This window comes from Artibeus jamaicensis, unplaced genomic scaffold, assembly GCF_021234435.1.
Source record: "Artibeus jamaicensis isolate MK-2021 breed Jamaican fruit bat unplaced genomic scaffold, CSHL_Jam_final contig_1998, whole genome shotgun sequence".
Taxonomy (NCBI): Eukaryota; Metazoa; Chordata; class Mammalia; order Chiroptera; family Phyllostomidae; genus Artibeus; species Artibeus jamaicensis.
Window position 1 is genome coordinate 8,717,863 of NW_026521407.1, and position 22,984 is coordinate 8,740,846.

Here is a 22,984-nt window from a genome sequence, read left to right on the forward strand (position 1 = left end):
CTCCCAGCCTGTCCCGTGAACCCCTGGGCAGGGGCAGCTTCAGAACTGCCGTGAGCCTGTGAAACCAGGGAACGCTGACCAGGACTTCTGTTCTATTCAGCTACCGTGCATGGGGATAAATTCTCAGTGATTTAGGACATGAGAGTTGGCAAATTACTTTAATAAGTATTCCTTATTCCCTATTAACTTCTTTTAAAAAATAAAAAAAATATTGTTATATACATAGACATTTGGCTAGGAAAAATATACAGCAAAATGTTAATATGATTTGTATTTTCTTAGTTTGCTCATTGGTAGTTCCCGCTCTAGACATGTAAAGGATATATTTAAAAATAAATGTTTTGCAAGCTCTCCTTTATAACAGATTAGGCATGGTACATTTGTCAGCTAGCCCAAGGTCATTCCACACATCAGCAAGAGTCCAGGCCTTGAGAGTCTCAGTAATTGCTCCGTCCCCAGAGCTGCCCTTTATCTGTCTGTCAATCAAGAAATAGTCATGAGCCCCGCACCGAGGTGAGGGGCAGAGGCACAAGACGTGGTTTCTGTTCACAAGGTGCTGGTCAAGAGTTTCGGGAGACAGGTTTCTGTTGAAATTTTTTCTTCCCTTGACCATGACCTTGACTTCTATGATTGCCTAGACTTTGGTTTCTCCTTCATACTGCTAGAAAGTGGGGTTGGGGCTGCTGGTATTGAGTGCTTGGACATGTCCCTTTGGGCGGTGGACACATGGGAGGCTCCAAGTGGTCCTTCAGGAGAAGTGACCAGGCCGAACTGGGTGGCAGTGGTGGGAGTAGAGCAAGAATGTCAGTGATCACAGGAGTGAGGTCCAGACTTACAGGGACACGGTCCTGAAACTAAAAGGAATGGCGAAGAATTAAGAAAGGGTGTGGTGGAGGTGACATGACAGGAAAAAGTGACTGAATGGGGCGGGGATCTCAGAGGAGGAAGGGGTTCGTGGTGATACAGAGCTTTGTCCCCAGCCCAGGGGAGGTGGTGGTCCGCTGTGGAAATGGACTTGGGGGCGGGGTCAGGGAGAGGCACGTACGTTCTCCTTAAGGTGTGTTGGTTGTTGAGGCCCTGGAACATCTACGTGCCAGGAAACCAGTGGCAGGCAGAGAAAGGAGGCTGGCAGTCTCTGGGGCCTGGCCGGGAGGCGCCCCCGGAGAGGTGGACGGCCTCACCAGAGGTGGAGGTTACGTTCATGCGCAGAGAGGAGCTCACGTGGCGAGAGTAGAGGTGGTGATAGTGCAGGGCGGGTGGCGAGAAGGAAGGGGGCCGGGCAAGTGACCGGGGGAGTGGAGTGCGCAGCGCCCAGAGCCCCGGGGGGTGAGAACGTGCCCGTGGGACTAATGCCAGGGTGGAATTTGGGGTAGATTCTTGTTTTCCTGGATATGTTTTTCTACTTAACAAAAAGGAAGCAGGGCCTTCCAGATTAAGGAGAATAAATTAGCAGTTAACAGTCATTCCGTAATATGTGCAGATCCTTCTTGCTTTCCAAAAGAATGCCTGATGCGAGTTCCTTAAACAAGACTTCATGCAAGTTTGTAGTGTCTGCACTGTTCTGCTCAGGGAGGTAAAGCCCAGAATGAAATTTAAGGTAAAGTGTGTGTTCATACGTATTCGGTACGGTTGGGTGGCATCTTGCCTTGGCGTGAGGGGTGCTGTGTCTTTATCCAAGAGTTAATATGTAAGTCGAGGTGGGGACAAGGTGAAAAGCAAATAAGGAAATGAAAGCAGTTTCTCAGGAATTCTGTCGCTGTAACTTGCTCTGGAACCAAAGAGGAACTCGAATGAATTTTCCTTTGTAGGTAAAGCACAGTTTTATTCTGTAGCCAAGACTTTTCTGAGTAAAGCAGCCTTCCGTTAAACCCCCTCTTCTGGCTTCATCCCCGTCCTGCCCAGCCCCCTCCCGGCCTCCAGACTCTCTTTAAAATAGACTTTCATGCATGAAGAAGCATCATAATGTAATAGTCGTCTTATCTTCACACGTACCCAGCAGGCATTTACAAAAGGACAGTGGGCGAGCCTTAGATGTCTCCTCCTCGGTGAGGGAAGGTTGGGCGTTTTCTTTGGTGACGTCCTGGCCTGGTGTCCAGAGCAAGAACCTGCCAGGGGAGTTAGCCATGTCCAGAGCTCCAGCGCTCAGGCACCTTCCCTTCGAAGGCATTTCACGGGTGCTGGACTTGGGTCCCTCATGATGAGCAGCACAGGCAGAGCATCCTGAGGACTTGGGGAAAACCAGGGGGGTTGTTATGGCTCACTGGGGAGATGAGAGGAATCTGTAATTTTCCATTGTGTATTTGTACGCGCAGAGATGTGATAAAGACAGCCTGCGGCCTCTTTCCTGTTCCAGCTGTGTCCGGAGTGGACGGGCCTCATGCCTCTTTCGATGGCTGCGGGGTGTTCTCTTTGTGGTTTGTGCCTAACACCATGTCCCCTCAGTGTTCAAGTGGTCAGTGCACTGTCCCCGAGGAGCTGCCAGCCTGCAAGGAGAGGTCTCCTCCTGGTGCAGAGGGTGGGGGTCGGGGCGAGCCCTGCCATTCTTTCCCGGGCTACTTGAACATCTGGATGGGTTTAGCCTGTTTGATTAGAGTTGAGCAAGGCTGCAGCTTGTTTTCCGTGCCTGTTGAGGGAAAACCTTCTCCTACCCTCCACCAGGTACAGGTTAAGGGACATGAGGGCTTGCCTGGGTGGGGCTGGCTGGTCAGGGGAAGGCAGATTTCCGACAGCTGAGAAATGCAGGGAAATGGTGAGTGCTGCGGTGAGGGGCGATCTGCAGAGGAAGGTCCTAGCAAACCTCCTGAGGAATGCAACACGGTGCACACCGAGATGGCGAATGGTTCCTTATGGTTGAATCCACAGGTCATCTGCTATTAGACCACAGAAAATCCTTTCTTAGTTCTCTTCTTTTTATTTCACCTCCAAGATTCTTTCTTAGTCTCTCTGTCCATAGGCCCCTGTCTGTCTGTATTTCTCTCTGTGTGTCTGTCTCCCTTCGTATTTCTCTCTTCTTCCCCACACCACCTTTCCTCCTCCCTACCCCACCCTTCCCCCACCCCACCCCCACAAAGAGTAGAAGCATTAAGACCAGGGCTTTTTCCTACAGATGCGATGTGTCCTCTTCAAAGTAAGAGTCCATGTACTTATCCCAAAGATCTTGCCTTTGCTCTGAGTGCTTTCAGAGCTTTCACTGTGAACTTGTAGTCAAACTGTGGCATTTTCTCCTGAATATCCTCACTGGCGATAAATCTTTGGCCTTTGAAAGTGGATGTGATTTTTGGAAACCATCACCAGCCTTAGTTCCAAGTGACTTGTGGCCAAGATTGATCATGCTGTTTTTGGACCCAAATGCAGCAGGACTATAAAATAATACAACTAGTTGTCTTGCATGACTTGGGAACTGACAAGAAGGGAATCCCCCACTCCCCCCCCCCCAAAATCTAAACAAATAGGTGAGGTCTTAGTCCGTAAAGGCAGGGCCTTTCACAGCAAGTTCTTCAAAGGGGACAGTGACCATTCGCTGGCCACCCTGGTGTGTGCATTCATCGAGCATTAAGACAGAGTTTGTATTTTACTTAATCCTTGCTCTGCATTAGGCATCAGACCAAGCCAGCTGAAGCTGGACCGAGGCCTTAGGCATTTATGAGTTAGTGATGACCCCACACAGGGGGTCAGGGGGTAGCAGAAATTGTTCTCTGGGACTGTATTTAGGACTACCTGGAGCCTCCCTGCATCCTCCCTCCCTCCCTCCCTCCTTCCCTCCTTCCCTCCCTCCCTCCTTCCTTCCTTTGTGGTCAGTTACCACTGGCAGCTCTCGGAAGGCCACCTCCGGGGGCTGGGCATGCCATTCTGCATTGACTGGAGCCCACCGCCACCTGGGCCACACTCCGTGCCGCTCTCCTGTTCATCTACTGCCCTCACCTGCATGGGCTCCACAGACCCCCACCCCCACCCCCAGGGTGCGCAGAAGGGGAGGTATGCACACTGGCAGCCTGTTTGTCCTCGTCCTGCCCCCAGAAAATCAACCCATTTGCTTCATGCATGACTAATGAAGTGCAAATTCAAAGGACAAGACCTTAAGTCTCATTGTAAAGTGATGAATGCACTTCAAAGTAAAGGCAGGGTCCTGACTAGGGCTGGAGAGGTTCGATGCCAGCTGCGAGGAAGTCTGGAGGCACCTCCTTTCAGGAGAGAAGAGGAGCCGCCCCGCCCCACAGGACAGAAATCCCCTTTCGGAAGCAGCTCTCCTGTGGAGCCTGCATTTTGTCCCAGAAAGTGCTGTTTTAGTTTTAAATGCTGTCAGCCATGTGAGATTGGCATGCCACGGGACGCAAGAGAGGCGCCCACACAGGTATGCCAAGGGGGCCAACGGGCCCCGGGAGGGGCAGGTAGGACCTGAGAGGGGCAGGCACGTGCGGAAGTCCTGCCGAGAGACCTCCTTGTAGATGCAGCAGCCAGTGGTCGGGGGCCTCAGGGAGGTTCCCGGCCCTTGCGAACAGAGTCCTAAATCCTAAGCACGGCATCATCTTGGGTGGAAGACTGCCAGGGTCCAGGATACCTGGGCCAGACTGGCTGGAAGTCATTGCAGAAACTGACAGGGATGCTAGGCAGCCCTGCCTCCGTTTTCCCAGTCTGAGAGATGGGCTGAAGTGCTGCTTCTTGAGGGCGTTGAGAATGAACAAGCTCACATTTGAAAACCGCAAAAATAACAAACGAAGCAAACCCTCACGGGCGCAGGCAACAGTATGGTGATGACCAGGGGGAAGGGGGGTGGGGGAGGTAGGAGAGGGGAAAGTGGGGGGTGATGGGGGTGGTGAACACACAATACAGTCTATAGAGGACGTATTAGAGAATCGTACACCTGAACCCATGTAATTTTATTGACCGATGTCACCCAAACAAATTCAATAAAAAATAAAATGGAGAAAACTGCTTGGGGGAGATAAGTGTGAAGGGCTAAGTGTTACTATTTCATGGGGAAGACTAAAAATAACCTCACCGGAGCGTTCTGAGGAGTAACTGAACCGGGCTGCTGAGGGAGCCATCTCAGCTGCCTAAAGAGTCCTCCTCCTACATACGTGTTGCTCGAGTGGAAAGGAGGAGCGAGGGAGCAGGGGCAGTCATCCCTGCCTTCTCCTGCCCACTGAGGGAAGACGGAGTCGGGGACACACGCCAGGGAGCCCGAGGGCGTGGGGCTCCCCTGCTGTCCTTTGCTTCTTCTTTAACTCCACACCCAAGACATTTCCAGCCACCGGTGTTAACTCACTCCCCCCACCCCGTGTGAGCACTTTCCCAAGGTCTTCTCTGGTTTTGTCAAAACTTTCCCATCCTTCAAGACCTGGCTGTGCCCTGTCTTCCGCAGGGAAGCCGTGCCTGAAGATTTGGCCCAGCGGTGACGTCTCTCTCTTCCTCTTGTTATAACACTTCATTTTGCCACGATAAGGCACTGGTTTGGCCCTTTGGTTCTAAATGTCTGTTTCAGTTTGCCTCTCCAGCCAGGGCATGGGAGGCAGAGACGGTGCCTTGGGGATGTGTCCCTGCCGCAAGTTGTTGGCTGCTCAGTATTCTTAAACGGGGCTGCTGCACCGCCCGGCGGGGCCTCTCTGTCTTCTTCCTCCGTCTCAGTCCCATGGGACTTGCAGCCCCTTGGGTGGTAGGGTGTTCTTTAGGCTTCTTTGGGAGCAGGTATGGACGGTCTTGGGTGGCGAAGGTGCCTGGGTCCCTGGGGCCTTCTTTATGAGGGGACATGGGAGCAGTGTTGGTGTTGGTGACCCCATCCCCACACACTGGTCCTATTTCTTCCTACCCTGATGCTTTGTAGCAAATACGAGTCAGCTCTGGCTTTGCAGGTGTGAGGTTATAAATAATGCCGAGCGACTCCACCCGCTTCTCGGTTTTAAAAGTCATGCAAGTTCTGATGGCTGCCAGAGCTGGCTGGGGGCAGGTACGTGCATCCGGAAACACCTTTTTAAAAATAGGTTTACAGCACATTGCAGTTTTCTCTGGCTTTAGTCCTTGGCACATAAACTGGGATTGAGAGCAGGCACTTTAAATCCCCCAGGGTCAGCTCTCCTCCTGCTTCTCCCCTTTCCATGTCACTGTCCGGGAGATGGCGTGGACGTGTGCCTGCCTCCGCACCCAGCCAACGGATGCTTTTGTCTGTGGAACACCCATGTGTGCCTGTGCATATGTGTGTGTGTGACCAGATGCTCTGGGATGTCACGCCTCTGTGTCCCTTTGGAGGATGTCACTACCACAAACAGGCTTTGCGTCGATTCCTAGACTAGCAGCAGAAGTGGGTTGGCCAGCACAGCACACTGAGTCCTCAGAGTGGGGTGGTCCCAGGAACAGCCCAGAAAGTGGAGGAGATGGGCTCTCGGGGAGCTTACCCTCCAGTAGGAACACACTCTGGTCAACGCAGACATAAGGACAGTGATCCACAGAACAAGTCAGGCAGGTTAACTAAGTCAGAACAAGAAGTGGATATAATAAAGGTAGAGCAGTGATCTACTCACTGAAATGCATTGAACAGACCCCCCGACCCCCCACTTCCAACAGCACACCCAGAGACGAGGGTCAGGCTCGCTGAGCTGGAATCCGCGTCTCCCTGCTGCGTGCCTTGAGAGGGGGCCTTTGTGAGGGGGGGACTCCTTAGCATCAAAGGCCCTGGAGCTGCCGTCCCGTTGGCTCAGAACCACATCATTTACCCCTCAGGGGGTGCTTTGTGGGTCTGGTGTGGCCTTGTAGGGGCAGGTTCCTCTCCCCCTTGTTCTCTTGTTCCTGGTCTTACTGTCCCCTGGGGTTGGTGAAGTCAGCCCCAGCTCCGCCTCTGATCCACTGAGGACAGTGGGCCACTGAGGACGAAGCCCCACCCCCCAGCCTCACCTGGCTCTCCCCCAGTCCACATGGAGAGGTTGTTTGCAGCAAAGGCTGAGTGTGGCTCTCTGACTCCATTCTCTGCCCTCCAGTTCCTTTAAAAAAAAGTGTCTATTGCAGTTTTCATTCGGTATTATTCTGTAGTAGTTTCAGGTGTACTGCATAGTGGTTGGACAATCCTATACTTTACACAGTGGTCCCCCCTCCCTTAATATTTTAAGTACCCACTTGGCCCCATACAGAGTTATTACCTTATTATTGGCAGTAGTCCCTGTGTTGTAATTTACATCTCCGTGACTGTTCTGTACCTACCAGTTTGTGCTTCTCAACCCCTTCCCCTTCTGCACATGTCTGCCCAACCCCCCTCCCCTCTGGCAACTGTCAGCCTGCTGTTCTCTGTATCTATAAGTCTATTTTTATTTTGTTTGTTTTGCTCTTTAGATTCCACATAAAAGTCAAATCATATGGTATTTGTCTTTCTCTGTCTGACCTATTTCACTTAGCATAATACCCTCCCTGTTCATCCCCGCTGTCTTGAAAGGTAAGATTTCCTTCTTTTTTTACCACTAACTAGTATTCCATCGTGTAAGTGAACCACAGCTTTTTTTACTGGTGGGCTCCTGGGCTGCTTCCTCACCTTGGCCCTTCAGTTCCTTTCGGAAAAGCCAGGACTGCACCTGCAGGATGGAGGCCGGGCCCCCCCCCCCCCCCGACGGGCAGCATGGGCTTTCCAGTGACTCCCTGTCCTGCTCAGATATCACCCCAGACCTGCTGCTCCAGCCTAGGCCTGTGGTGCCTCTGTGCCCAGAATGCCCTCCTACCATTCCCATGGCAAACTGTCTGCTCTGGCCAGGTTAGTGCGGTTTCCAGAGCCCTAGGGGGCCTGGAGGAACAATTAAAGACTGCAGGTGGCTGGATGTGTCCTGCAGGGGGCGACATCTCTCTTGGAGCACTTGCCATATATCACCAGGTGATGATGTCCGTCCCCCTGGGCCTCGTGAGCAGGAATCGCGTCTTCCTAATTTTAAAATCTCTGTCCCTAATATGGTAGACATTTAGCAAATATGGGTTGTCTGAATGACTTTTTTCATCCATGTTCGAATACAGTTGTCTCCATTTTCTCACCACCACTTCCCCCGCCATCTGAATGACTTATAAAAATGAACCAATTACTGAATTTTCAAGGCAGCACCACTGCCTGTGACAAACGTCTCCCCTTCTAAGTTTGGGCCTGTCCGTTTGCTAAATGAAAGGAGATCACAGCCCCGGTGCTGGGGAGGAAGAGGAGGCCCCGACCCTCTTGTCACCTGTTGACCCCTGGCTAAAGCGGCCTCTTCGGGCACCAACTGAATGTTTCTGTGCAGTATGGCACCGAAGGATCGTTACTAGCATCGGGCTTCAGATTCAGGTCCAGGGGGTGTGTGACTCGGCAGTTCATCTCACCACACAGCTTAGAAGGGGAACAGTGCTCCTGTGGGCATGGCGGCGAGCAAGCCGCAGGAGCCATCTCTGGTTATCCCAGCTGGCTGTCTCTCCGCGCTGGCTTTTCGTGCTTGTGACCCCTCAGGCAGGGCGTGGCTACCCCACGCCTGCGCAGGGAGGGCTAGACAGATGTGTGAAAAAGTGGCCAGCTCGAGTGTGTCCTTTCGTCCGAGTACTGCCCGCCCAGGTCAAGCCAGGCTCTCCACTAGTTTTAATTTCACTTGGCGTCAACATGCTAATGGTTGAAATAGGAAGGGCCTCGGGTATAATGAACAGCATTAGGCGTTTCTCCCGACCAGCTCACCGAGGTGATAACAATAATGGATGGCAGCTATTTAGCTCTTCACATGTGCCAGAATGCCGCTCATGAATTAATTTCTCTTAAATGCTCATCACAGCACTATGAGGTAGGTAACAACTTAGAGGTAAGGTAATGGAGGCACAGAAAGGTTGAGTAACCTGCCTAAGGTCACACAGCTAGTGAGTGGTAGAGCCAGAGTCTTAGCCCACGGAGTCTGTCTCCTGCGCTCCTGGCCTTTTGCACTTGTCAGCACTGCTGAGATGCGTTTCATTGTCAGAGCTGAGGTACCAGTCCAGGTGCCCCAGGAACCTTGTCTGGGGACACGTGCATTATTGACAGAAGAATGGTGATAGTGTCCACAAGCAGATGGGAGTCTGCAGAAGAACATAGCACACACAGGTACACTCTCAATTTACCATTTGATTTCAAAACTGGTGGTAGTAGTGGTTAGGGGCCAGCGAGGTCCAGCAGGGGGCGGGGAGTCCTCTTCAGCATCTCAAAAGGACCTGATCTCCTGGGCTCCCACAACCTCTTGCCAACTCCTGTGGTTTACCTGTGATGGTCAAGGTCAGATACCTGTTTGCCACGTGGCACCTGAGGTCTGTCAAGGCATCGTGGCCTTGGAAATCATGTCATTCTTTCAGAAATCCCAGCCCTTGAGCTAAAGATGGAAAAAATCACAGATCTGAGCAGTTGGGGAGCTTTTTAAAATTAAAAACAAAAAGAAATATAAATGAAATTAGCCCAAAAGCTTCCTGGAGCTCCATCATTGGCCGGGGAGGCCTCGAGAGAGGAGGACAGTGAGGTGCCCTCTATTTTAAGTTCTGCTGCAGTGGAACCGTAGGCTGATACGGGCTGGGGACTTCTCCCTGCCTAGTGTGTGGTGAGCATTCATCTTTGTTAATTTGTGTGGGGAAGGGCAGTAAATCTACAGGAACACGCTGCCGGCTTCTGCGCTGTTTCACAGGAGTATTTAAAGTAACAGCACCTGACAGTTTACCAGCAGCTAAGAGGTTTTCTGCTTCAGAAAGCAAAATATTGCATGGGTTGTGCAACTTGTATAAATGATTTGAAAAATTAGGGTGCAGCAAATAGTGCACTTTTCAGCAAAGAACTGAAGACTTCATCAAATCATAAAGTTGGCGAGTGGAGGGAAGGCAGGGGCGGGCCCACGGGGTACGGCACAGGTGTGCTGTGCGGCCCACCATGCTTGTCTAATTTCCTTTCTCCCTGGTCCCAATTTGAATTGCCAAAATACGTTAGATTGCAGTGCATTATTTCATTTGCCTGCTTTGTAATTCCTCTTTACCTCAAACAGATGAAGAACATGGCACGAAAGCAAATTGACAGCTCTCGAAATGAGAAAGATCTTTATCCTTCAGAGTGTTGATGTAGAAATAAATGAAAGAAAAACATGCTTGTTGGGTCTTGAAGCAGCTTGAAATGGTACCTTTGATTTGTAAGGCACCATCAGATGAGGGTGCTTTCCATCTCCCTTCCTTTTTCCCCTTTACGGAGCTGTGTGGCTTGGAGGTTCAGTGGGAGGGTTGGTTCTCCCATCCACACTCATTTGCAAAGACCCCAGTTGAGATTTGGACGTGAGGAGCAGGCCAGAGGTTTCCCACCCGGGGCTCGACGGGAGGGATGTGGGGTCTTCAGGTTGACTTCCTTACTTCAAAAAAAAACATGTCTGTTGGCCATCATGGTTATCCCACCCCCATCAGCATGAGACCCAACTAAAATGTTCAGGGGTGCTTGCTTTAGACAGAGTACCCCAACTTGCTGTGCCCGGCTCACACCCTGCTGCCAGGAGCCCCTGTTTACAATCACGACGGGTCTTCGCAGACACATTTCCATGCCTCAGAAGCAGTAGTGAGTGCCATGTCTCAAACCACAGAAGATCGGTGCTTCGAAAATTAAATGAAAGAGGGGGGCTTTGATGACTGAGGAAAGTTGGAAATCACTGGATTTGAGGCTTTTTTCTATCTGTTTTTTTTCCTTTATCCTGCAAAATCTTTCTGAAAATCAACAAGCATGCACTGTGTTAGTTACTCTAGTAGGCACTGCAGGTTTGCAGAGCTGCCTGTCAAGTTTCCTGAGGACCAGGGAAGATGAGGAGACTCGGGGTGGGGACTGCCGACGCAGATGTTCGTGCGATAACACAGATTTCAGGGCACAGGATGCCCGTGCCGGCGAGGAGACTCAGGTGAGGGATGCGAGGCACTTACTTATGTGCTCTTTATCCAAATCAAGACAAATTAGGGCAGAATTATTTGCATTATGAAGGGATTGCTGCTGGGTTTCTTGAAATAACAAGCCCCCTTGTGGTTTTTTAAAAATATTATTATAAATTTTTATTTTTCCATAGCGAAGGACTCACAAAAAGTTGTAAAAATAGTACAAAGAGCTCTCGTGTGCCCTTCACTCAGCTCCCCACGATGGTGGTAGCTCCATAATCTTAGCACCTTGTGAGAACCGGGAAATCAATGCCGGTACGACGTCACTGTCATCAGGCACGTGTGTGCATGCGTGTGCGTGCATGCACAGTGGCACGTGCACAGCTCTCTGAAACCATCGCTCGTGTAGACTCGAGTGACCCGCACCCAGTCGGGACACAGAGCCGCTTGGTTCCCCGGGGAAGAGCTCCCGGTGTAGTGGTCGCCTTGTCCCCGCGCTCCGGGCCCGGCGCTCCCTCACCTGTTCTCAGTCACTGTGATTTTGCCATTTCGAGGATGTTACCGAAATGGGGTCGTGCCGTACAGAACAGGCCTTTGAGGCTGGTGTCTTCAGTCAGCCTGATTCCCGGAGACCCACGCAGGTCGCGTGCCTGGACTCGTGTGCTCTTTCCCTCCCGCTCCAGAGTGTTCTTGCCTTCTCCACACTCTGTGAATGAAACTCGATTGGCTTGCATACGACTCGTTACAGAGCAGCGCATAAAGCAAGGGGCCCTTACGAGGATCAACCTCACTCATCCACACCGATTTCCACTAAATTGAAATTTGCGGTAATCAATGCAAAGTCAGTTTACTCCGTCTAACAGATATTGTCTGTGTGTGCTGTGTAGTGGCAATAGCAAGCACTGTCCTGTGTGTGATTTCTCCTTCTCAAGGCTAAGGTGAAGGTTAATGGTGATCATCACCCCTTTTTATACACAAGGAGACCGAGCTGCCCTGGAAAGCCCTGCCTGAGATTGAGTGTAGGTGGAAACGGTGGAGCGGGATTTAAACCCAGGACTTTGGAGCCGTACAAGGCTCCTTTTCCTCCACACTCTGGCTTTGTCTGGAGACATGGAATCTCGGGAGAGCCAGTTTGCTCCTCTGCAGGAAAAGTGGGGTGGACTTAGCACCTTTTGGTTCTTCCCCGCTCAAATATTTGATGATCTGTCTCTCTGAACACGAAGTAACTTAGCCAAGTAACCGAACCCTTTAGCCTGTTGCCACACTTGAACTTCTTTCTCAGCAGCACTTTGTTAGCCTTTATTGGAGGATGCTTTGGGAATTTAAAAGTAACAAAGTAGAATTCCTTTTTAAGTAGTGTGTACTTCAGACCTTCCTTGATTTTGCTGGTATTTGACAAGGTCTTTGGGTCAGGATGTGAACTGAGCACCCCATCAAGACTGACCCAGGGCCTTGAGGGGGGAGGTGGCTTTAGAGACCAGGGGGCTGAGGAGGTTGGCTCTCAGGCTGCCCTCCCTGAAAGGGGAAGGGGCTTCTTCAGATGCCCTTAGAGCCCCAGCCAGAAGCTCTGGGGTAGGTGGAGCTTGGAGCTCTGATTCAGGTTCCCAGTGTCACGCAATTCACAGGTTTCTGCCATGTGCCAAAGTGGGACTTCAGATCAGAGGAAGCTGCTATTTCAGGCATCTAAGTGCTACTTCTGCTGAAGTCAGGCCTGAGCAGCTGGATCGAGGGGGTGGGGCAGAGACATTGAGTTTTTGAAGCTCCAGAAAGAGTTCAGAGGAGCCACTGGAGAAGGGACTGCTGCACTGGGCGGGAAGTGGAGAGCTAATCTCGAGTCACTTCTAACTCCAGAGCCTGTGATTCTGAGACTAACGGAACCTCCTCTCCTCCAGTTACCAACAGTCATTCCAACACCTGGCTGGATTCCTCAGAATCAAAGGCTGCAGGAGAGGGAAGGGCTTGGGGTCCTGGGGGTCCCGTGACCCCTGGCACATCACCACCCCTCTCCCCAGGTGCCATCAAAGAGAGAAATGGGCCCCTGGAATCTGCTAGAGCAGTCTACTTCCCGTCCCAGCGGCAGGGGGCAGTGGGGGCTAGGGAGGCACCGTGGCATGAGGGTATCAGAAAGCCCAAGGGTCAGTCTAAACCTGAATTGTTTTATCTGTGCTTTGCAAACAACTCTTTGTGTTGGACACAGAGAAAGCCTTAATAAATATTGGCTTAATGAATGAATGTGTCACCTTCACGAAACTCGCTCTGTCACTAAATCTCCATTCTCACCAATCACTGTTAAAGGGGGACTGGATAGAGGGTTTTCCAGAGGATCAGGCACCCACAAGTTTTCTCCCCCGAGGCTCTAGGCTTCCCAGGGTGCAGACAGACCCTCTACCCCATCAGCATGCCATGCAATTGATCGGCCCCATTTTCCAGGCAGAAAGAAGATGCAGATGGCCCCAGGGACTGAAATCGGGACTGGAATCCAGGCTTTCCAAGCCAACAAAACCCGTCTGCCCCCTTCCCTCCCCAGGCGAATGGCTGCGGCTACGCTTGTCACCATGCGAGATTGGATTGGCCACAGGAGATGTGGATGATTTTTCCATTTGGTCCTGATGTTTATTTCATGCCCATCAATATCAGCCCGTATTAGGACAGATGAGGTGGTTATTTACAGGCTGTGCATTTTCACACTTGGTAATTATAAACCCTTCCCCTGTTCGGTCAGAGTCGTGGAGATCTATTTTGGCAATTAGCAGTTTAGTATTTGTTTAATGGGAATGCAAGAGAGTGTTACGGCACATCAGCGCTCCACTAATGATTTGCCCGTCTCCTCTGGAGCTGGCAGGTTTGGGCCTTTTTCACAGTAGGTGAGGCCTGATGGGGAGAGGCCGGAGGGGGGAGGAAAGGCTCATTAGGCGTCCTGCCCCTCCCCCAGCGCACACTCGCAAGCACGCACACACTCACAGCCGATGCTCCAAACCGGCCTCGGGTTTCCAGAGCCCAGCAGCCGCCACTCGAAGGCGCTTCACACAAGAGGCCGTTAGGCCAGATGCCATTTCCACGTGACAGCTGTCAGGCTTGCCGGAACCAACTGCTTCTCCTCCAACAGCTCGCGCTCGGCCTCTCTTGGTGACCTTCTCCCACCACCTTCCCTCCGTGCTCCTCCTCCTGCTTGAGCCCAGCTCAGATACGCTCAGAGCAAGCCTTCTGCCTGCCCGTCCAGGGAGGTGCTGGGGCCCAGGCTTTGCCAGCTCAGCCAGACAGGAGGCCCCGCCCCCGTCATACATTGTTCATGCGGACTCTCCCCTCCCTCGCTCAGTCTTGAGATGGGGCATCCCTGGCCTGCTGCCCCAAGGGCATGCGGGTTCTGTTAGTGGCTCTCCCTTGGTGCGACTCCTTTGCAGTGAGAGATGAACTGCGCTGGGCGTGGCTGCCCACTGAACCGCATGGAGCGTGTCTGTGCGCCCACACAGGTGGGTCTGGGTACCCGAGCTGACTCCGAGAGGACTGTCAGGTGGGGCAGTGACTTGGGGCGGTACCTACGTTTTGTGCCTTGAGCACTCACTAGCTGCCCCTTAAACCTTCCTTAAAACCTCTAGGGAGGGAGGACACACGCATTCTTAGCACTCCCGCACTGGAGGGACTTTCTGAGCCGAACCCTGTGGTCCTGGGACTGCGCTTCCAGGTCAGCGGGCAGCCTGCCCTGCCCCCACAGCGCAGCCCAGAGATCTCTGGGCTTTTAGACTTCACCTTCCCAAAAGGAAAAGGCCCCCTGCATCTTCCTTTTCACTTCACCTCTCGAATCACTCCCACTCCTGAGCCTGCCAGAGGCCCTGTGTTGCTCTCTACTTGGCTACCCCATCACCTGTCTTAATTTTCTGGCAGGGTCTGAAGGCAATGCTTGTTGATTCATTTAGGAGACAATGGCGCTACGCTAAGCCCTAGAGATTCAAAAGAAAAAAAACACACAGTGAAGGGAGACCAGTGGAAAGATGGCGGGACTTACCTGGTTTTAAGTCTCGGCTCCACCGTGTACTGCACGCGCGGTCCTAGGCAAGCCGCTGGACCGCAGTGAGCTGCCACAGTGTCCTCACCTGCCCCGGGTGGGGCCGAAGGAGGTGTGCAGTTGTTCGTATGGAAAGTAATACAACAATTAATAAAGTATAATACAGGAATAAACACTGTCTTTCTCGTACTCACAACTGGAAGCCTTTTGCCCCACCCTGTATATGTATGATAAGGTCTACCTCCGTCAGAGCTATTGTGATCATTAAATGAGTTTTGCAAATTGCCTATTAGGCTCCAGTGACTGTTGGCTATTACAGTAATCATTTCGGGGGGGTAGGCATTTCGTGACTTAGAGTTTGATATTTTACGTGTGGAATCAGAACCTCTGAGCGGGAGGCTTTGCTGGCAGGTCAGGAACAAGTCTGAATCTCTAGGACAGAGCCGTTTGGAGACCCCGGCCCTTCGGTTCCCGCGGACAGAGTTTGTTTCCTACCTTCATAACTGCTACATAATGAACACCGGTGTTTAAGTTAAACAGGGAGAAAGGAAGGACCCCACACGGATTTTGTTGGAAAGTAAAAGTAGGGGAAAATAGGATCAATAAACAAGAGTCGTGCCAATGGGGATATTCTGGCCTCCTGTGAAGAGTTCGGGAAAACGTACTTAATGCATTTTTAAAAAGAGGTAAAATTTATTATATGTATTTTACTACAATAAAAAGGGAGCTTAGGAGCAAAAACTAAGCAGACTATTTCTCATGTTATTCAAAGGGATGGGAGTGAGTTAAAACAGGCGAGCTTTCAGGTGCATGCAGACTAGAAGGTGGTTGGCGTCGTCCCGCAAAGCGAAAGGTCGCCGGTTCAATTCCCAGTCAGGGCACATACCTGGGCTGCAGGTTTGCCCAATCCCCACCCCTGGTCAGGGCATGTACAAGAGGCAACTAATGGGTATTTTCTCACTTGAATCAAAGTTTCTCTCCCTTTCTTTCTTTCTCCTGCTCTCTAAAAATAAAATAAAGTAAAATCTTTTTTAAAGAAGGGGGAAAAAAAAGAACCTGAGACAGTATAGACCAGCAGGGCCTGGCCGGGTGAGATTCGGACTCCGGAGACCTGCCGCTGAGCCTTGCCAGCCGCGATGACCAGAGAGGCAGCCGAGGCTCACAGACCTTGTAGTAATCCCTGGCTCCTGGGGTGGTTGTGGGGACCAAAGCGGCAATGATGACAATGTACTCACCAGTGTCTGTGAAAATATTGGTGGCGGTGAGAGGAAGACACGGGTTTTATTAGGTTTTCCTGAAGTCCTGTGTCCAGTTTCTGAGCTTCTTCCAGGGCAGAACTTTACCCTCTTGTCCCAAGAGCAAGACAAGGTGGGGCGAGTCCCCCAAAAGCAGCACATGGCAAAGGGCCTGGCTGGTCCTGGCTTCTGGCAGGGGGTGAAGAGCCCATGTGGAGGCAGCCAGAGGCCTGGGTAACACCCCGTCACTCAGGGCCCATCTCTACACACACCCGCTGTGATTAAGGCTCAACTCAGCTGCGTTTGGCCATTGAGAACAGGGGTTCTCCGCCTTGGCGGCACCCTGGAGTCACCAGGCAGCTTCACACGCTCCTGCCGGGCGCCCCACTGCCGAGTGCTGCTGATTTAACAGGTCGGGGCGCAGCCTCGGCAGCAGGGATTCTCAGAGTTCTTCATGTGACTCTGCTGAGCAGTCAGGGTGGAAACCACTGGTCCAGATCTCCAAGTGAGCTAATGGGGTTTTCTAGTCGGGTCCATTTCTCCTCCACTCTTCCCGTTGGGCAGTGATCACAGACAGACCCGCCCCACTCTTTGCAGGGCTGGAGCTCACGGAATAGTCTTCATTTCTATAAACTAGACACCACCACAGGGCTTCAGGGCAGGTGCAGGGCTTGATTCTGCCCAGACTGGTTGGGGAGAAGTGGACGGCACCGTCCTGGTTCTGAGACAACCCGGGGTTAAGGCAGCTTCCACGTCCAGCGCAGACTCCTGCTCCCCAACCCTGGTCGGTCCTGCCTCATACGCACGGTTCTCCGCTCTGGTAAGTGTAGTGCCTTGAGTTTATAGAGCATAGCGAGGCCTGTGAAGCCCTACGCGCTATAGTATCATGGCATTGCATTTACAAGCGTTTATTTAAACTAACACTTAAAGCGTTTGAGTGGGAGCAGGAAGCGAAATTCAAGGGCATTTGTTCTGGGGGAGTTTGAAGAGCTGCATTTCTTTTTTTCTTTCCTCTCCCTCCTTGTGCGTGGCCAGATAATTTAAGGATCATTTGAAGTGCCATTTCCTGCTGGGTTCCTGATACATATGGTGTGTGGGTGTGTGTATTTGTATCCCAAGAGGAGTAGGAAATTTCTCCGGGTGTGTTGGCCACAGCAAAGCCCTGGACCATCTTCACAGAATTTGCGGAGGACCAGCAGTGCGCCTGACGCTCCCAGATGTTGTCCCGGCGGGCCCCGGGGTCCACATTAGCATCCTAGGCGGAGAGTCTTTACGGATGGCTCATAGGTGACCATCTCACAGGGGTCCCTCCTTTCACAGCTGAGAAACTAAAAGACAGAGAGGGGAGGTGCCTTGTCCTCAGTGCGATCCTGGATCCTGCCCATGACTTTGTGCAGCACTGCCCGGCGCGCTCAGCTGCCTCCCGGCACCGGCTGAGTTATTAACCAGCAACTCTTTTCCGGTTAGCTGTCTCCTGGGAACAAGTTTTCTTTGTTCCCAGATCGGCATCACTCAGTACACAGTTGGGGAGCCAAAACCACAGGCAGGAGAAGCAGGGTCTTGGGGCCGATTCGAGGGTCCCAGTCTCTGGCCAACCAACTTGCCAAACAGAATTTATCTCTCCTTTCAGAGGCTTCTTTGCTTCTTTGACTTGAAAGGTTTCCTCTTCAGTTAGCACATGCGCTGGCTAAAGGCTCCTCTCTGGGTACAGTCACCACCATCTGACTACTTCTGAAGTCACCCAGCAAGAACGTCTGGCCCGCAGTAAATCTTTTGACTCATTAGAAAGAGGGGTTTTCTCTCATTCATTAAATGCATTAGGATTAGAGAGCGTCGCCCACTGACTTGAGTGCTAATTATGGCTGATTTTCATGGTGCTCATTCAGTGAGGAACATGTTGCCAATTTCTCTTGACGTTTCCGGGATCTCTGTCACCGGCCTTGCTGCTGGGGTCAGATTTGGAAGCGGTCCTTTCACACCCTTATGCCTATATTTCCCTCGGAATGTGGAACCTGGTAAGTTAATACTCAGTTCACATTCTGATTTTACCTCCTTCCACCCCCTTTCTTGGCTTTTTTGATTGTCTAGTATCATTGAAACCGTCTGTGTGTCTTCTGGTACATGAAAAGCTGTTTTTGTTGTTGTTTGGAATGGGGACCATGTACGAGCTGCCGATTGCTGCAACGATGCTGTGTAATAGTCACAAAACCTCAGTGGCGGACAGTAGCTGTTTCTTTCTCATGTCTAGAGTCCACCGGGAGTGGTTCTTCCGATTTCGGCTGGGCTCGCTTGCACATTGTAGGGTGGACTAGCTGTCAGCCCATCTAGGCTGGCCTCAGCTGGTGCAACTGAGGGGACTTGGCCCTGCTCCGTGTGCCTCTCGCCCTCCAGCAGGCTACCCTGGGCATACCCTTCCCACGGGGATGGCGGAGGTACAAGAGAGACAGTAGGCAGAAACAGGCGGTCCTCCGAAGGCTAGAGATACCATTCTACCCACCCCATTTTACTGACCGAAACGAGTTAACTTCAGAGACATGGGATAGTGAGATAGACCCTGCCTTTAGGGGAGAGGAATTACAAAATTACAGGGTAAAGGGTGTGAGGCCATTAAAGCAATTAGTCTGCAGGGACCTCCATGTTTTGCCTCTTGTTGGTACTTAGGCTGATGCTCTGCAAACAGTGAATGCCTAATGAATACATGTTACAGTAAGTCAAGTTAACGTTAGCTAGGTTTTCTAGCCAAGATGGAGTTGGTCGACTGTTGCAGACATTAGCTGGTTTATCTGTTGGAAGGGCCCTGGCAGAGTCTGAATTTTTCTTGCATTGGATGCAGGGACAGCTTGATTGTCGCGAAGAAGTCTCTCTTGTCTTCTTTTCCATCATAGTTTACTGTCACCATTTTCAGGATCTTAGAGTATAAACATCCAAGAGATGGGGAACAAAAAGGGGAGAGCGGTTACCAAACCTAAATGCGTCAGTAGCTCCTGCAAGAGAAATTTCTTCCCTGTATTGAGTGCTGAGTGTAAGTGAAGAGGAGGAAGCAGCTCTTCCCGGTGCCTTTGACCTTTGCTCTTGTTCCTTTCTCAACCCCTTAGAGCAGCACCTGAAATGTGGGTCCACAGGCCAGGAGCTTGTTAGAAATGCAAATGCTACTGAATCAGGCACTCTAGGGGCCTGCGTTTTAACAAGCCCCCCCAGGAAATTCTGAGGCAGGTGAAGTTTGAGAAGCCCCGTCCCAACCGCCATGGTCACAGAGCTAACATTGTGGCTCCCGCTGCGGACCCTCCAGAGTGGCGTGTGCACGGTACGTGCCCCTCAGGATGCCACAGCGTAGTCTGAACCTTGTGATAAGGCAGAAATACATGGCCAGCACAGCTGGTATCAGAACCAGGGTTGGGTGTCCCCAGCCACCTCACATCAGTTACTTTGCTTTGTCATTCACACCACCCAGAATGTCCGGGCTGCGTTTTCTACCTGCCGTATGTCATTAGAAGACCCTTGTCCAGCCACACAAGCCTCTCTGTCCTTCTAGCACCCAAAGTAAGGCCTGGCCTGCATGCTGACGTTGGTGACGCTGTACAACCGACTGGTCTACCTGGGTTTTGTGTGTGTGTGTGTGTGTGCACACGCACACATGTGGGCATATACATATGAGAGAGAGAGGGAGAGACAGACAGGCAGACAAAGATGTCAGACAGACACCCAGAGGTATCAGCTTGCTGGCTCCCAGAGTGGACGCCAGGAACCTTGACCATGCCCCTCGTTTCCTCATGACACAGACGCACACAAGCCACTTCTGTCTGATTCACAGAGAACCGTGAGAAACAGCCCGTATGTGAGGCATGCTTTTCATTCCATTCAGTCTTTGTATATTCAGATTCTTCCAGTTTCAGCTCTTGCTGTTCTGCCAGATTTCCATTGCACCGATGGCCTCTCTGAATTAATGTGTTCTTCAACCACCGAAAAGTTTTCTCTCCCCGAGCACGGGGGCTTCTCCAGATTGTTTTTCTTTTCCTTTCTCTCCCCTCTCTAGCTATTTCCTCGACGTTTCATTCTGTAAAGCGTTAATAGAACTTTTCTTTCACCCCGACACTTCATCTGTTAAGGGGATCTTTGCAAGTCCTGTTGTACAACTGGGCTGCCGAGGAAAGAGCTCCACTCTTTCCAACAATGGCTGCCCTAAAAAATACACACATCTCCTCCCCCTTGCTCACCAGGGTGGAGCCAGTGCTGGGAGGGCAGCGTCAGAAAGTGCCCAGACTTAGGAAGAAAAAGAGGGGGGCAGTTATGCACTGTAGTAAAGGGGGTTTGGAAATACACTATTTTAAAAATTCAAAATATTTCTTTCCTAAGGGGAATCTGAGTTTCAGTACAAAACACGGCCCGCACAGAAGGGAGGCAGTTTTTCTTCCTGTTAGACGTGTTTAGCTCAAAATAAGGACTTGGCAAACATCTTAGAAAATATGGAGATGGGTGAGGAACAGATGTCACATTTACCTGCGTGATACCCAGCAGGCGTCACGCCGTCCCCCCCACCTGCACCCCAGGCGTTGGAATTCTAATCGAGGCCCAGGGTCTGAATCTGCAACACCATATGCTCAAGTGTGACTGCTCTGTGTACAAACAAACCGGTTGGTCTTCTGGTGGTTTTGCTTGAGTGGTGCCGGGGAGGCAGACGCTATGTTGCGTGTGGCCTCCGCAGGTGCTGGGGGGCCTCCGCAGGTGCTGGGGGGGCTCGTCAGGCCTCTGGCCCAGGAGGGGTCCGCCGAAGGCACCCCATCTCTAAACTAGCATCACCTCCTCTGCCAGCCCGATGTCCGGGAAGGACAGGGCAGCTTCCTGCTGGAGGAGCAGCCACCATGCAAGGCCATTTTCCTCCCAATAACTGACTTCAGAAATGGGGACCAGAAGGGGAAGGCCCCAGGAGCCTTTTGCTCGGGCTCGGTTGCTTAGCAACAAAATGGGGCCCTGACTCCAGAAGAGATTTTTAAGTGAGGCCGGTCCCTCCAAGGTTTGCGTGTGGCTTGCCTACCCCCCTCTTCCATTCTTACCTTTACTTTGCTTTTTCCCCCATTATATTTGATAGCGTCTGGAAAAATGGATTTGATTTGTCTGGAGGCACCATTTTAAACCTGGTTTTATTGCTTCACCTAGTGTCTTTCCCTCCACTGGAGACCATAGTCTGGGAGGAGCGAGGAATGAATAACCTATGATTTCTTTTCTCAGCCGGCTCAGCCCGGGCCCCCGAGCTCATTTGTGAGCCTTTGAGCTCCAGTGAGCAGTGCTTGGTCCTTTCTAAGCAACACACACGCTGAGGCCGCTCCAGGCACAGAGCCCCCCTGGCTAACCATTTTGTCCACCCGCAACCACGCGTATTTTTACTGCCAGCCTTGGGCACAACGTGAAGAGAATAGGCAGCTCACCTGGCCAAACCAGGTACAGTCCCCAGGTGAGCAGCTGATTGGCTACTCACCTGCACTACACCTGACGACACCGGCACTAAAGATGTGTATTTTGTGGAACAGACAGAGGATTGGATCATAAATTTTAAAAAGTGGGATCCAAAGCTGCTTGACCTCTACGTGGGAATGGAGGTTGAATCTTGAAATCTCGTTGCTAGAAAAGTCCAGAAGGGTCGCAGGGTGTTTGGGAGCACTGAGGGAGGGACTCGGCGGGAGACAGAGGTTGCCTGGGGTGTTTTCTCCTCCGCGATGATGTGTTTGGAAAAGGTGCTAGCACCAGTGTATCAGGAAGTGTATTTGTTGTGGGGCTGCCATAACAAAGTGCCAGCGACTGGGTGGCTTAGACAACGGAAATGAACTTTTCTCACAGTTCTGGGGGCTGGAGGTCCGAGATCTAGGCAGGGTTGGTTTCTTCTGAGGCCTCAGTCCTTGATTTGCAGATGGCCACCCTCTTGCTGTGTCTTCACTCTGTACCTGACTGTGTCCAGGTTTCCCCTTCTTTCTTTTTCTTTTTAAAGATTTTATTTATTTATTTTTGGAGAGAGGGGAAGGGAGAGAGAGAGGGAAACATCAATGTGTGGTTGCCCCCTACTGGGGACCTGGCCCGCAACCCAGACATGTGCCGTGACTGGGAATCAAACCAGTGACCCCCTGCCTTGCAGTCTGGTGCTCAGTCAGCTGAGCCACACCAGCCAGGGTGTTCTTCTTAAGAGGACACCTGTTGTACTGGATCCATGCTCACCCTAATTTACCTCATTTTAAACTAATTACCTCTTTAAAGACCCTATCTTCAAATATAGTCACATTCTGAGGAGTGGGGGGGGCAGCTTAGGACTTTGACATATGAATGGGGGGGGGGCACAATTCAGCCCATAACAATCAAGATGTTGAAGTTCCATTGTTTATAACTGGAATCAATTTCAATATTCATCAGAAGGATAATCAAGTAAGCTACAGCTTCTCAGCCCATAAAAATATCACGTAGCAGCAGAGATAATATTCACAACACTTCACCCCATTAGATGACTACCATTAAAAAAAAGTGCTGGCCAGGGCGTGGAGACTTGGAACCCTGCACATTGTCTGGAAACATCAAGGGAGCAGCTGCTGTGGAAACAGAGTGGCAGCTCCTCAAAAAAACTTAAAAAAATAGCATTACCATCTCACTTGGGAGCTTCATCTCCAGGTATATACACAAAAGAGGTGAAAGCAGAGACCGGAAGAGATATTTGTGCACCCGTGCCCACAGCAGCCTTATTCACAGTGGCCAAAACCCAGTGTTCATCTGTGGGCAGATAGTAAGCAAAATGGGGTGTGTACCTACAGTGGAGTGTGGGTGAACCGTGAGGACGTCATGCAAAGTGAAGTAAGCCTGGCACAGAAAGACAGGTGCCATGCGATTCTACTTACTGAGGGACAATACTTGGAGAAGCCACGGCCACATCACA

General features: G+C 51.3%; 1 protein-coding gene across 10 annotated transcripts in view; it reads left to right on the forward strand.

The window, feature by feature from the left end:
* MSI2 (musashi RNA binding protein 2) overlaps positions 1 to 22,984 on the forward strand; it is a 367,224-nt gene that overhangs the window by 211,068 nt on the left and 133,172 nt on the right. The window lies entirely within an intron of this gene.